Source organism: Toxotes jaculatrix, chromosome 7, assembly GCF_017976425.1.
Source record: "Toxotes jaculatrix isolate fToxJac2 chromosome 7, fToxJac2.pri, whole genome shotgun sequence".
In the NCBI taxonomy this organism is placed as follows: domain Eukaryota; kingdom Metazoa; phylum Chordata; class Actinopteri; family Toxotidae; genus Toxotes; species Toxotes jaculatrix.
Window position 1 is genome coordinate 19,740,175 of NC_054400.1, and position 12,286 is coordinate 19,752,460.

Genomic DNA, 12,286 nt, shown 5'->3' on the forward strand with positions numbered 1-12,286 from the left:
AAACGTCATACTATAGTAAGGCGTCGAAAAATGACAAAAAAAGTCAAATTTTTGTAAGACCTCAAAATGTCATGAAAAACGTCATACTATAGTAAGGCGTCGAAAAATGACAAAAAAACTCACATTTTTGTAAGACCTCAAAATGTCATGAAAAACGTCATACTATAGTAAGGCGTCAAAAAATGACAAAAAAAGTCAAATTTTTCTAAAGACCTCAAAATGTCATGAAAAACATCATACTATAGTAAGGCGTCAAAAAATGACAAAAAAAGTCACATTTTTGTAAGACCTCAAAATGTCATAAAAAACGTCATACTATAGTAAGGCGTCGAAAAATGACAAAAAAAGTCACATTTTTGTAAGACCCTCAAAATGTCATGAAAAACGTCATACGGCCGTAAGGCGTCAAAAAATGACAAAAAAAAGCCAAATTTTTGTAAGACCTCAAAATGTCATGAAAAACGTCATACTATAGTAAGGCGTCAAAAAATGACAAAAAAAGTCAAATTTTTGTAAGACCTCAAAATGTCATGAAAAAACGTCATACTATAGTAAGGCGTCGAAAAATGACAAAAAAAGTCAAATTTTTGTAAGACCTCAAAATGTCATGAAAAACGTCATACTATAGTAAGGCGTCGAAAAATGACAAAAAAACTCACATTTTTGTAAGACCTCAAAATGTCATGAAAAAACGTCATACTATAGTAAGGCGTCAAAAAATGACAAAAAAAGTCAAATTTTTGTAAGACCTCAAAATGTCATGAAAAACGTCATACTATAGTAAGGCGTCAAAAAATGACAAAAAAAGTCAAATTTTTGTAAGACCTCAAAATGTCATAAAAAACGTCATACTATAGTAAGGCGTCGAAAAATGACAAAAAAAGTCAAATTTTTGTAAGACCTCAAAATGTCATAAAAAACGTCATACTATAGTAAGGCGTCGAAAAATGACAAAAAAAGTCAAATTTTTGTAAGACCTCAAAATGTCATAAAAAACGTCATACTATAGTAAGGCGTCGAAAAATGACAAAAAAAGTCAAATTTTTGTCAGACCTCAAAATGTCATGAAAAACATACTATAGTAAGGCGTCAAAAAATGACAAAAAAAGTCAAATTTTTGTAAGACCTCAAAATGTCATGAAAAACGTCATACTATAGTAAGGCGTCAAAAAATGACAAAAAAACTCACATTTTTGTAAGACCTCAAAATGTCATAAAAAACGTCATACTATAGTAAGGCGTCAAAAAATGACAAAAAAAGTCAAATTTTTGTAAGACCTCAAAATGTCATGAAAAACATACTATAGTAAGGCGTCAAAAAATGACAAAAAAAGTCAAATTTTTGTAAGACCTCAAAATGTCATGAAAAATGTCATACGGCCATAAGGCGTCAAAAAATGACAAAAAAAGTCAAATTTTTGTAAGACCTCAAAATGTCATGAAAAACGTCATACGGCCGTAAGGCGTCAAAAAATGACAAAAAAAGTCAAATTTTTGTAAGACCTCAAAATGTCATGAAAAACGTCATACTATAGTAAGGCGTCAAAAAATGACAAAAAAAGTCAAATTTTTGTAAGACCTCAAAATGTCATGAAAAAACGTCATACTATAGTAAGGCGTCAAAAAATGACAAAAAAGTCAAATTTTTGTAAGACCTCAAAATGTCATAAAAAACGTCATACTATAGTAAGGCGTCGAAAAATGACAAAAAAAGTCAAATTTTTTGTAAGACCTCAAAATGTCATAAAAAACGTCATACTATAGTAAGGCGTCGAAAAATGACAAAAAAAGTCACATTTTTGTAAGACCTCAAAATGTCATGAAAAACGTCATACGGCCGTAAGGCGTCAAAAAATGACAAAAAAAGTCACATTTTTGTAAGACCTCAAAATGTCATAAAAAACGTCATACTATAGTAAGGTGTCAAAAAATGACAAAAAAAGTCACATTTTTGTAAGACCTCAAAATGTCATGAAAAACGTCATACGGCCGTAAGGCGTCAAAAAATGACAAAAAAAGTCAAATTTTTCTAAGACCTCAAAATGTCATAAAAAACGTCATACTATAGTAAGGTGTCAAAAAATGACAAAAAAAGTCAAATTTTTGTAAGACCTCAAAATGTCATGAAAAATGTCATACGGCCGTAAGGCGTCAAAAAATGACAAAAAAAGTCAAATTTTTGTAAGACCTCAAAATGTCATAAAAAACGTCATACGGCCGTAAGGCGTCAAAAAATGACAAAAAAGGTCAAATTTTTGTAAGACCTCAAAATGTCACAAAAAACGTCATACGGCCGTAAGGCGTCGAAAAATGACAAAAAAAGTCACAGTTTTGTAAGACCTCAAAATGTCATAAAAAACGTCATACTATAGTAAGGCGTCAAAAAATGACAAAAAAAGTCACATTTTTGTAAGACCTCAAAATGTCATGAAAAACGTCATACGGCCGTAAGGCGTCAAAAAATGACAAAAAAAGTCAAATTTTTCTAAGACCTCAAAATGTCATGAAAAACGTCATACTATAGTAAGGCGTCAAAAAATGACAAAAAAAGTCAAATTTTTGTAAGACCTCAAAATGTCATAAAAAACGTCATACTATAGTAAGGCGTCAAAAAATGACAAAAAAGGTCAAATTTTTGTAAGACCTCAAAATGTCATAAAAAACGTCATACGGCCGAAAGGCGTCAAAAAATGACAAAAAAAGTCAAATTTTTGTAAGAACTCAAAATGTCATGAAAAACGTCATACTATAGTAAGGCGTCGAAAAATGACAAAAAAAGTCAAATTTTTGTAAGACCTCAAAATGTCATAAAAAAACGTCATACTATAGTAAGGCGTCAAAAAATGACAAAAAAAGCCAAATTTTTGTAAGACCTCAAAATGTCATGAAAAACGTCATACTATAGTAAGGCGTCGAAAAATGACAAAAAAAGTCAAATTTTTGTAAGACCTCAAAATGTCATGAAAAACGTCATACTATAGTAAGGCGTCGAAAAATGACAAAAAAAGTCAAATTTTTGTAAGACCTCAAAATGTCATGAAAAACGTCATACTATAGTAAGGCGTCGAAAAATGACAAAAAAAGTCAAATTTTTGTAAGACCTCAAAATGTCATGAAAAACGTCATACTATAGTAAGGCGTCAAAAAATGACAAAAAAAGTCAAATTTTTGTAAGACCTCAAAATGTCATGAAAAACGTCATACTATAGTAAGGCGTCAAAAAATGACAAAAAAAGTCAAATTTTTGTAAGACCTCAAAATGTCATAAAAAACGTCATACGGCCGTAAGGCGTCAAAAAATGACAAAAAAAGTCAAATTTTTGTAAGACCTCAAAATGTCATGAAAAACGTCATACTATAGTAAGGCGTCGAAAAATGACAAAAAAAGTCAAATTTTTGTAAGACCTCAAAATGTCATGAAAAACGTCATACTATAGTAAGGCGTCGAAAAATGACAAAAAAACTCACATTTTTGTAAGACCTCAAAATGTCATGAAAAACGTCATACTATAGTAAGGCGTCAAAAAATGACAAAAAAAGTCAAATTTTTCTAAGACCTCAAAATGTCATGAAAAACATCATACTATAGTAAGGCGTCAAAAAATGACAAAAAAAGTCACATTTTTGTAAGACCTCAAAATGTCATAAAAAACGTCATACTATAGTAAGGCGTCGAAAAATGACAAAAAAAGTCACATTTTTGTAAGACCTCAAAATGTCATGAAAAACGTCATACGGCCGTAAGGCGTCAAAAAATGACAAAAAAAGCCAAATTTTTGTAAGACCTCAAAATGTCATGAAAAACGTCATACTATAGTAAGGCGTCAAAAAATGACAAAAAAAGTCAAATTTTTTTAAGACCTCAAAATGTCATGAAAAACGTCATACGGCCGAAAGGCGTCAAAAAATGACAAAAAAAGTCAAATTTTTGTAAGACCTCAAAATGTCATGAAAAACGTCATACGGCCGTAAGGCGTCAAAAAATGACAAAAAAAGTCAAATTTTTGTAAGACCTCAAAATGTCATGAAAAACGTCATACTATAGTAAGGCGTCAAAAAATGACAAAAAAAGTCAAATTTTTGTAAGACCTCAAAATGTCATAAAAAACGTCATACTATAGTAAGGCGTCGAAAAATGACAAAAAAAGTAAAATTTTTGTAAGACCTCAAAATGTCATGAAAAACGTCATACGGCCGTAAGGCGTCAAAAAATGACAAAAAAAGTCAAATTTTTGTAAGACCTCAAAATGTCATGAAAAACGTCATACGGCCGTAAGGCGTCAAAAAATGACAAAAAAAGTCAAATTTTTGTAAGACCTCAAAATGTCATGAAAAACATACTATAGTAAGGCGTCAAAAAATGACAAAAAAAGTCAAATTTTTGTAAGACCTCAAAATGTCATGAAAAACGTCATACGGCCGTAAGGCGTCAAAAAATGACAAAAAAGGTCAAATTTTTGTAAGACCTCAAAATGTCATAAAAAACGTCATACTATAGTAAGGCGTCGAAAAATGACAAAAAAGTCAAATTTTTGTAAGACCTCAAAATGTCATAAAAAACGTCATACTATAGTAAGGCGTCAAAAAATGACAAAAAAAGTCACATTTTGTAAGACCTCAAAATGTCATAAAAAACGTCATACTATAGTAAGGCGTCGAAAAATGACAAAAAAAGTCAAATTTTTGTAAGACCTCAAAATGTCATGAAAAACGTCATACTATAGTAAGGCGTCGAAAAATGACAAAAAAAGTCACATTTTTGTAAGACCTCAAAATGTCATGAAAAACGTCATACGGCCGTAAGGCGTCAAAAAATGACAAAAAAAGTCAAATTTTTCTAAGACCTCAAAATGTCATGAAAAAGGATATACGGCCGTAAGGCGTCAAAAAATGACAAAAAAAGTCACATTTTTGTAAGACCTCAAAATGTCATAAAAAACGTCATACGGCCGTAAGGCGTCAAAAAATGACAAAAAAAAGTCAAATTTTTGTAAGACCTCAAAATGTCATGAAAAACGTCATACTATAGTAAGGTGTCAAAAAATGACAAAAAAGTCACATTTTTCTAAGACCTCAAAATGTCATGAAAAATGTCATACGGCCGTAAGGCGTCAAAAAATGACAAAAAAAGTGAAATTTTTGTAAGACCTCAAAATGTCATAAAAAACGTCATACTATAGTAAGGCATCAAAAAATGACAAAAAAAGTCAAATTTTTGTAAGACCTCAAAATGTCATAAAAAACGTCATATTATAGTAAGGCGTCAAAAAATGACAAAAAAAGTCCAATTTTTGTAAGACCTCAAAATGTCATGAAAAACATCATACGGCCGTAAGGCGTCGAAAAATGACAAAAAAAGTCAAATTTTTGTAAGACCTCAAAATGTCATGAAAAACGCCATACGGCCGTAAGGCGTCAAAAAATGACAAAAAAAAAGTCAAATTTTTTTAAGACCTCAAAATGTCATGAAAAACGTCATACTATAGTAAGGTGTCAAAAAATGACAAAAAAAGTCAAATTTTTGTAAGACCTCAAAATGTCATGAAAAACGTCATACGGCCGTAAGGCGTCAAAAAATGACAAAAAAGGTCAAATTTTTGTAAGACCTCAAAATGTCATAAAAAACGTCATACTATAGTAAGGCGTCGAAAAATGACAAAAAAGTCAAATTTTTGTAAGACCTCAAAATGTCATAAAAAACGTCATACTATAGTAAGGCGTCAAAAAATGACAAAAAAAGTCACATTTTGTAAGACCTCAAAATGTCATGAAAAACGTCATACTATAGTAAGGCGTCGAAAAATGACAAAAAAAGTCAAATTTTTGTAAGACCTCAAAATGTCATGAAAAACGTCATACGGCCGTAAGGCGTCAAAAAATGACAAAAAAAGTCAAATTTTTGTAAGACCTCAAAATGTCATGAAAAACGTCATACGGCCGTAAGGCGTCAAAAAATGACAAAAAAAGTCAAATTTTTGTAAGACCTCAAAATGTCATGAAAAACGTCATACGGCCGTAAGGCGTCAAAAAATGACAAAAAAAGTCAAATTTTTGTAAGACCTCAAAATGTCATGAAAAACATCATACTATAGTAAGGCGTCAAAAAATGACAAAAAAAGTCAAATTTTTGTAAGACCTCAAAATGTCATGAAAAACGTCATACTATAGTAAGGCATCAAAAAATGACAAAAAAAGTCACATTTTTGTAAGACCTCAAAATGTCATAAAAAATGTCATACGGCCGTAAGGCGTCAAAAAATGACAAAAAAAAGTCAAATTTTTGTAAGACCTCAAAATGTCATGAAAAACATCATACTATAGTAAGGCGTCAAAAAATGACAAAAAAAGTCAAAGTTTTGTAAGACCTCAAAATGTCATAAAAAACGTCATACTATAGTAAGGCGTCAAAAAATGACAAAAAAAGTCAAATTTTTGTAAGACCTCAAAATGTCATGAAAAATGTCATGAAAAATGTCATACGGCCGTAAGGCGTCAAAAAATGACAAAAAAAGTCACATTTTTGTAAGACCTCAAAATGTCATGAAAAACGTCATACGGCCGTAAGGCGTCAAAAAATGACAAAAAAAGTCAAATTTTTCTAAGACCTCAAAATGTCATGAAAAACGTCATACTATAGTAAGGCGTCAAAAAATGACAAAAAAAGTCAAATTTTTGTAAGACCTCAAAATGTCATGAAAAACATCATACTATAGTAAGGCGTCAAAAAATGACAAAAAAAGTCAAAGTTTTGTAAGACCTCAAAATGTCATAAAAAACGTCATACTATAGTAAGGCGTCAAAAAATGACAAAAAAAGTCAAATTTTTGTAAGACCTCAAAATGTCATGAAAAACGTCATACTATAGTAAGGCGTCAAAAAATGACAAAAAAAATCACATTTTTGTAAGACCTCAAAATGTCATAAAAAACGTCATACTATAGTAAGGCGTCAAAAAATGACAAAAAAAGTCAAATTTTTGTAAGACCTCAAAATGTCATGAAAAACATACTATAGTAAGGCGTCAAAAAATGACAAAAAAAGTCAAATTTTTGTAAGACCTCAAAATGTCATGAAAAATGTCATACGGCCATAAGGCGTCAAAAAATGACAAAAAAAGTCAAATTTTTGTAAGACCTCAAAATGTCATGAAAAACGTCATACGGCCGTAAGGCGTCAAAAAATGACAAAAAAAGTCAAATTTTTGTAAGACCTCAAAATGTCATGAAAAACGTCATACTATAGTAAGGCGTCGAAAAATGACAAAAAAAGTCAAATTTTTGTAAGACCTCAAAATGTCATAAAAAACGTCATACGGCCGTAAGGCGTCAAAAAATGACAAAAAAAGTCAAATTTTTGTAAGACCTCAAAATGTCATGAAAAACGTCATACTATAGTAAGGCGTCAAAAAATGACAAAAAAAGTCAAATTTTTGTAAGACCTCAAAATGTCATAAAAAACGTCATACTATAGTAAGGCGTCGAAAAATGACAAAAAAAGTCAAATTTTTGTAAGACCTCAAAATGTCATAAAAAACGTCATACTATAGTAAGGCGTCGAAAAATGACAAAAAAAGTCACATTTTTGTAAGACCTCAAAATGTCATGAAAAACGTCATACGGCCGTAAGGCGTCAAAAAATGACAAAAAAAGTCAAATTTTTGTAAGACCTCAAAATGTCATAAAAAACGTCATACTATAGTAAGGTGTCAAAAAATGACAAAAAAAGTCAAATTTTTGTAAGACCTCAAAATGTCATGAAAAACATCATACGGCCGTAAGGCGTCAAAAAAATGACAAAAAAAGTCAAATTTTTGTAAGACCTCAAAATGTCATTAAAAATGTCATACGGCCGTAAGGCGTCAAAAAATGACAAAAAAAGTCAAATTTTTGTAAGACCTCAAAATGTCATGAAAAACGTCATACTATAGTAAGGTGTCAAAAAATGACAAAAAAAGTCAAATTTTTGTAAGACCTCAAAATGTCATGAAAAATGTCATACGGCCGTAAGGCGTCAAAAAGTGACAAAAAAAGTCAAATTTTTGTAAGACCTCAAAATGTCATAAAAAACGTCATACGGCCGTAAGGCGTCAAAAAATGACAAAAAAGGTCAAATTTTTGTAAGACCTCAAAATGTCACAAAAAACGTCATACGGCCGTAAGGCGTCGAAAAATGACAAAAAAAGTCACAGTTTTGTAAGACCTCAAAATGTCATAAAAAACGTCATACTATAGTAAGGCGTCAAAAAATGACAAAAAAAGTCACATTTTTGTAAGACCTCAAAATGTCATAAAAAACGTCATACTATAGTAAGGCGTCAAAAAATGACAAAAAAAGTCAAATTTTTGTAAGACCTCAAAATGTCATGAAAAACGTCATACTATAGTAAGGCGTCAAAAAATGACAAAAAAAGTCAAATTTTTGTAAGACCTCAAAATGTCATGAAAAACGTCATACTATAGTAAGGCGTCAAAAAATGACAAAAAAAGTCAAATTTTTGTAAGACCTCAAAATGTCATAAAAAACGTCATACTATAGTAAGGCGTCAAAAAATGACAAAAAAGGTCAAATTTTTGTAAGACCTCAAAATGTCATAAAAAACGTCATACGGCCGAAAGGCGTCAAAAAATGACAAAAAAAGTCAAATTTTTGTAAGACCTCAAAATGTCATGAAAAACGTCATACTATAGTAAGGCGTCGAAAAATGACAAAAAAAGTCAAATTTTTGTAAGACCTCAAAATGTCATAAAAAACGTCATACTATAGTAAGGCGTCCAAAAATGACAAAAAAGGTCAAATTTTTGTAAGACCTCAAAATGTCATAAAAAACGTCATACGGCCGAAAGGCGTCAAAAAATGACAAAAAAAGTCAAATTTTTGTAAGACCTCAAAATGTCATGAAAAACGTCATACTATAGTAAGGCGTCGAAAAATGACAAAAAAAGTCAAATTTTTGTAAGACCTCAAAATGTCATAAAAAACGTCATACTATAGTAAGGCGTCAAAAAATGACAAAAAAAGCCAAATTTTTGTAAGACCTCAAAATGTCATAAAAAACGTCATACTATAGTAAGGCGTCGAAAAATGACAAAAAAAGTCAAATTTTTGTAAGACCTCAAAATGTCATGAAAAACGTCATACTATAGTAAGGCGTCGAAAAATGACAAAAAAACTCACATTTTTGTAAGACCTCAAAATGTCATGAAAAACGTCATACTATAGTAAGGCGTCAAAAAATGACAAAAAAAGTCAAATTTTTCTAAGACCTCAAAATGTCATGAAAAACATCATACTATAGTAAGGCGTCAAAAAATGACAAAAAAAGTCACATTTTTGTAAGACCTCAAAATGTCATAAAAAACGTCATACTATAGTAAGGCGTCGAAAAATGACAAAAAAAGTCACATTTTTGTAAGACCTCAAAATGTCATGAAAAACGACATACGGCCGTAAGGCGTCAAAAAATGACAAAAAAAGCCAAATTTTTGTAAGACCTCAAAATGTCATGAAAAACGTCATACTATAGTAAGGCGTCAAAAAATGACAAAAAAAGTCAAATTTTTTTAAGACCTCAAAATGTCATGAAAAACGTCATACGGCCGAAAGGCGTCAAAAAATGACAAAAAAAGTCAAATTTTTGTAAGACCTCAAAATGTCATGAAAAACGTCATATGGCCGTAAGGCGTCAAAAAATGACAAAAAAAGTCAAATTTTTGTAAGACCTCAAAATGTCATGAAAAACGTCATACTATAGTAAGGCGTCAAAAAATGACAAAAAAAGTCAAATTTTTGTAAGACCTCAAAATGTCATAAAAAACGTCATACTATAGTAAGGCGTCGAAAAATGACAAAAAAAGTAAAATTTTTGTAAGACCTCAAAATGTCATGAAAAACGTCATACGGCCGTAAGGCGTCAAAAAATGACAAAAAAAAGTCAAATTTTTGTAAGACCTCAAAATGTCATGAAAAACGTCATACGGCCGTAAGGCGTCAAAAAATGACAAAAAAAGTCAAATTTTTGTAAGACCTCAAAATGTCATGAAAAACATACTATAGTAAGGCGTCAAAAAATGACAAAAAAAGTCAAATTTTTGTAAGACCTCAAAATGTCATGAAAAACGTCATACGGCCGTAAGGCGTCAAAAAATGACAAAAAAGGTCAAATTTTTGTAAGACCTCAAAATGTCATAAAAAACGTCATACTATAGTAAGGCGTCGAAAAATGACAAAAAAGTCAAATTTTTGTAAGACCTCAAAATGTCATAAAAAACGTCATACTATAGTAAGGCGTCAAAAAATGACAAAAAAAGTCACATTTTGTAAGACCTCAAAATGTCATAAAAAACGTCATACTATAGTAAGGCGTCGAAAAATGACAAAAAAAGTCAAATTTTTGTAAGACCTCAAAATGTCATGAAAAACGTCATACGGCCGTAAGGCGTCAAAAAATGACAAAAAAAGTCAAATTTTTCTAAGACCTCAAAATGTCATGAAAAACGTCATACTATAGTAAGGCGTCGAAAAATGACAAAAAAAGTCACATTTTTGTAAGACCTCAAAATGTCATGAAAAACGTCATACGGCCGTAAGGCGTCAAAAAATGACAAAAAAAGTCAAATTTTTCTAAGACCTCAAAATGTCATGAAAAACGTCATACTATAGTAAGGCGTCGAAAAATGACAAAAAAAGTCACATTTTTGTAAGACCTCAAAATGTCATGAAAAACGTCATACGGCCGTAAGGCGTCAAAAAATGACAAAAAAAGTCAAATTTTTCTAAGACCTCAAAATGTCATGAAAAATGATATACGGCCGTAAGGCGTCAAAAAATGACAAAAAAAGTCACATTTTTGTAAGACCTCAAAATGTCATAAAAAACGTCATACGGCCGTAAGGCGTCAAAAAATGACAAAAAAAAGTCAAATTTTTGTAAGACCTCAAAATGTCATGAAAAACGTCATACTATAGTAAGGTGTCAAAAAATGACAAAAAAGTCACATTTTTCTAAGACCTCAAAATGTCATGAAAAATGTCATACGGCCGTAAGGCGTCAAAAAATGACAAAAAAAGTCCAATTTTTGTAAGACCTCAAAATGTCATAAAAAACGTCATACTATAGTAAGGCATCAAAAAATGACAAAAAAAGTCAAATTTTTGTAAGACCTCAAAATGTCATAAAAAACGTCATATTATAGTAAGGCGTCAAAAAATGACAAAAAAAGTCCAATTTTTGTAAGACCTCAAAATGTCATGAAAAACATCATACGGCCGTAAGGCGTCGAAAAATGACAAAAAAAGTCAAATTTTTGTAAGACCTCAAAATGTCATGAAAAACGTCATACGGCCGTAAGGCGTCAAAAAATGACAAAAAAAGTCAAATTTTTTTAAGACCTCAAAATGTCATGAAAAACGTCATACTATAGTAAGGTGTCAAAAAATGACAAAAAAAGTCAAATTTTTGTAAGACCTCAAAATGTCATGAAAAACGTCATACGGCCGTAAGGCGTCAAAAAATGACAAAAAAGGTCAAATTTTTGTAAGACCTCAAAATGTCATAAAAAACGTCATACTATAGTAAGGCGTCGAAAAATGACAAAAAAGTCAAATTTTTGTAAGACCTCAAAATGTCATAAAAAACGTCATACTATAGTAAGGTGTCAAAAAATGACAAAAAAAGTCACATTTTGTAAGACCTCAAAATGTCATGAAAAACGTCATACTATAGTAAGGCGTCGAAAAATGACAAAAAAAGTCAAATTTTTGTAAGACCTCAAAATGTCATGAAAAACGTCATACGGCCGTAAGGCGTCAAAAAATGACAAAAAAAGTCAAATTTTTGTAAGACCTCAAAATGTCATGAAAAACGTCATACGGCCGTAAGGCGTCAAAAAATGACAAAAAAAGTCAAATTTTTGTAAGACCTCAAAATGTCATGAAAAACGTCATACGGCCGTAAGGCGTCAAAAAATGACAAAAAAAGTCAAATTTTTGTAAGACCTCAAAATGTCATGAAAAACGTCATACTATAGTAAGGCATCAAAAAATGACAAAAAAAGTCACATTTTTGTAAGACCTCAAAATGTCATAAAAAATGTCATACGGCCGTAAGGCGTCAAAAAATGACAAAAAAAAGTCAAATTTTTGTAAGACCTCAAAATGTCATGAAAAACATCATACTATAGTAAGGCGTCAAAAAATGACAAAAAAAGTCAAAGTTTTGTAAGACCTCAAAATGTCATAAAAAACGTCATACTATAGTAAGGCGTCAAAAAATGACAAAAAAAGTCAAA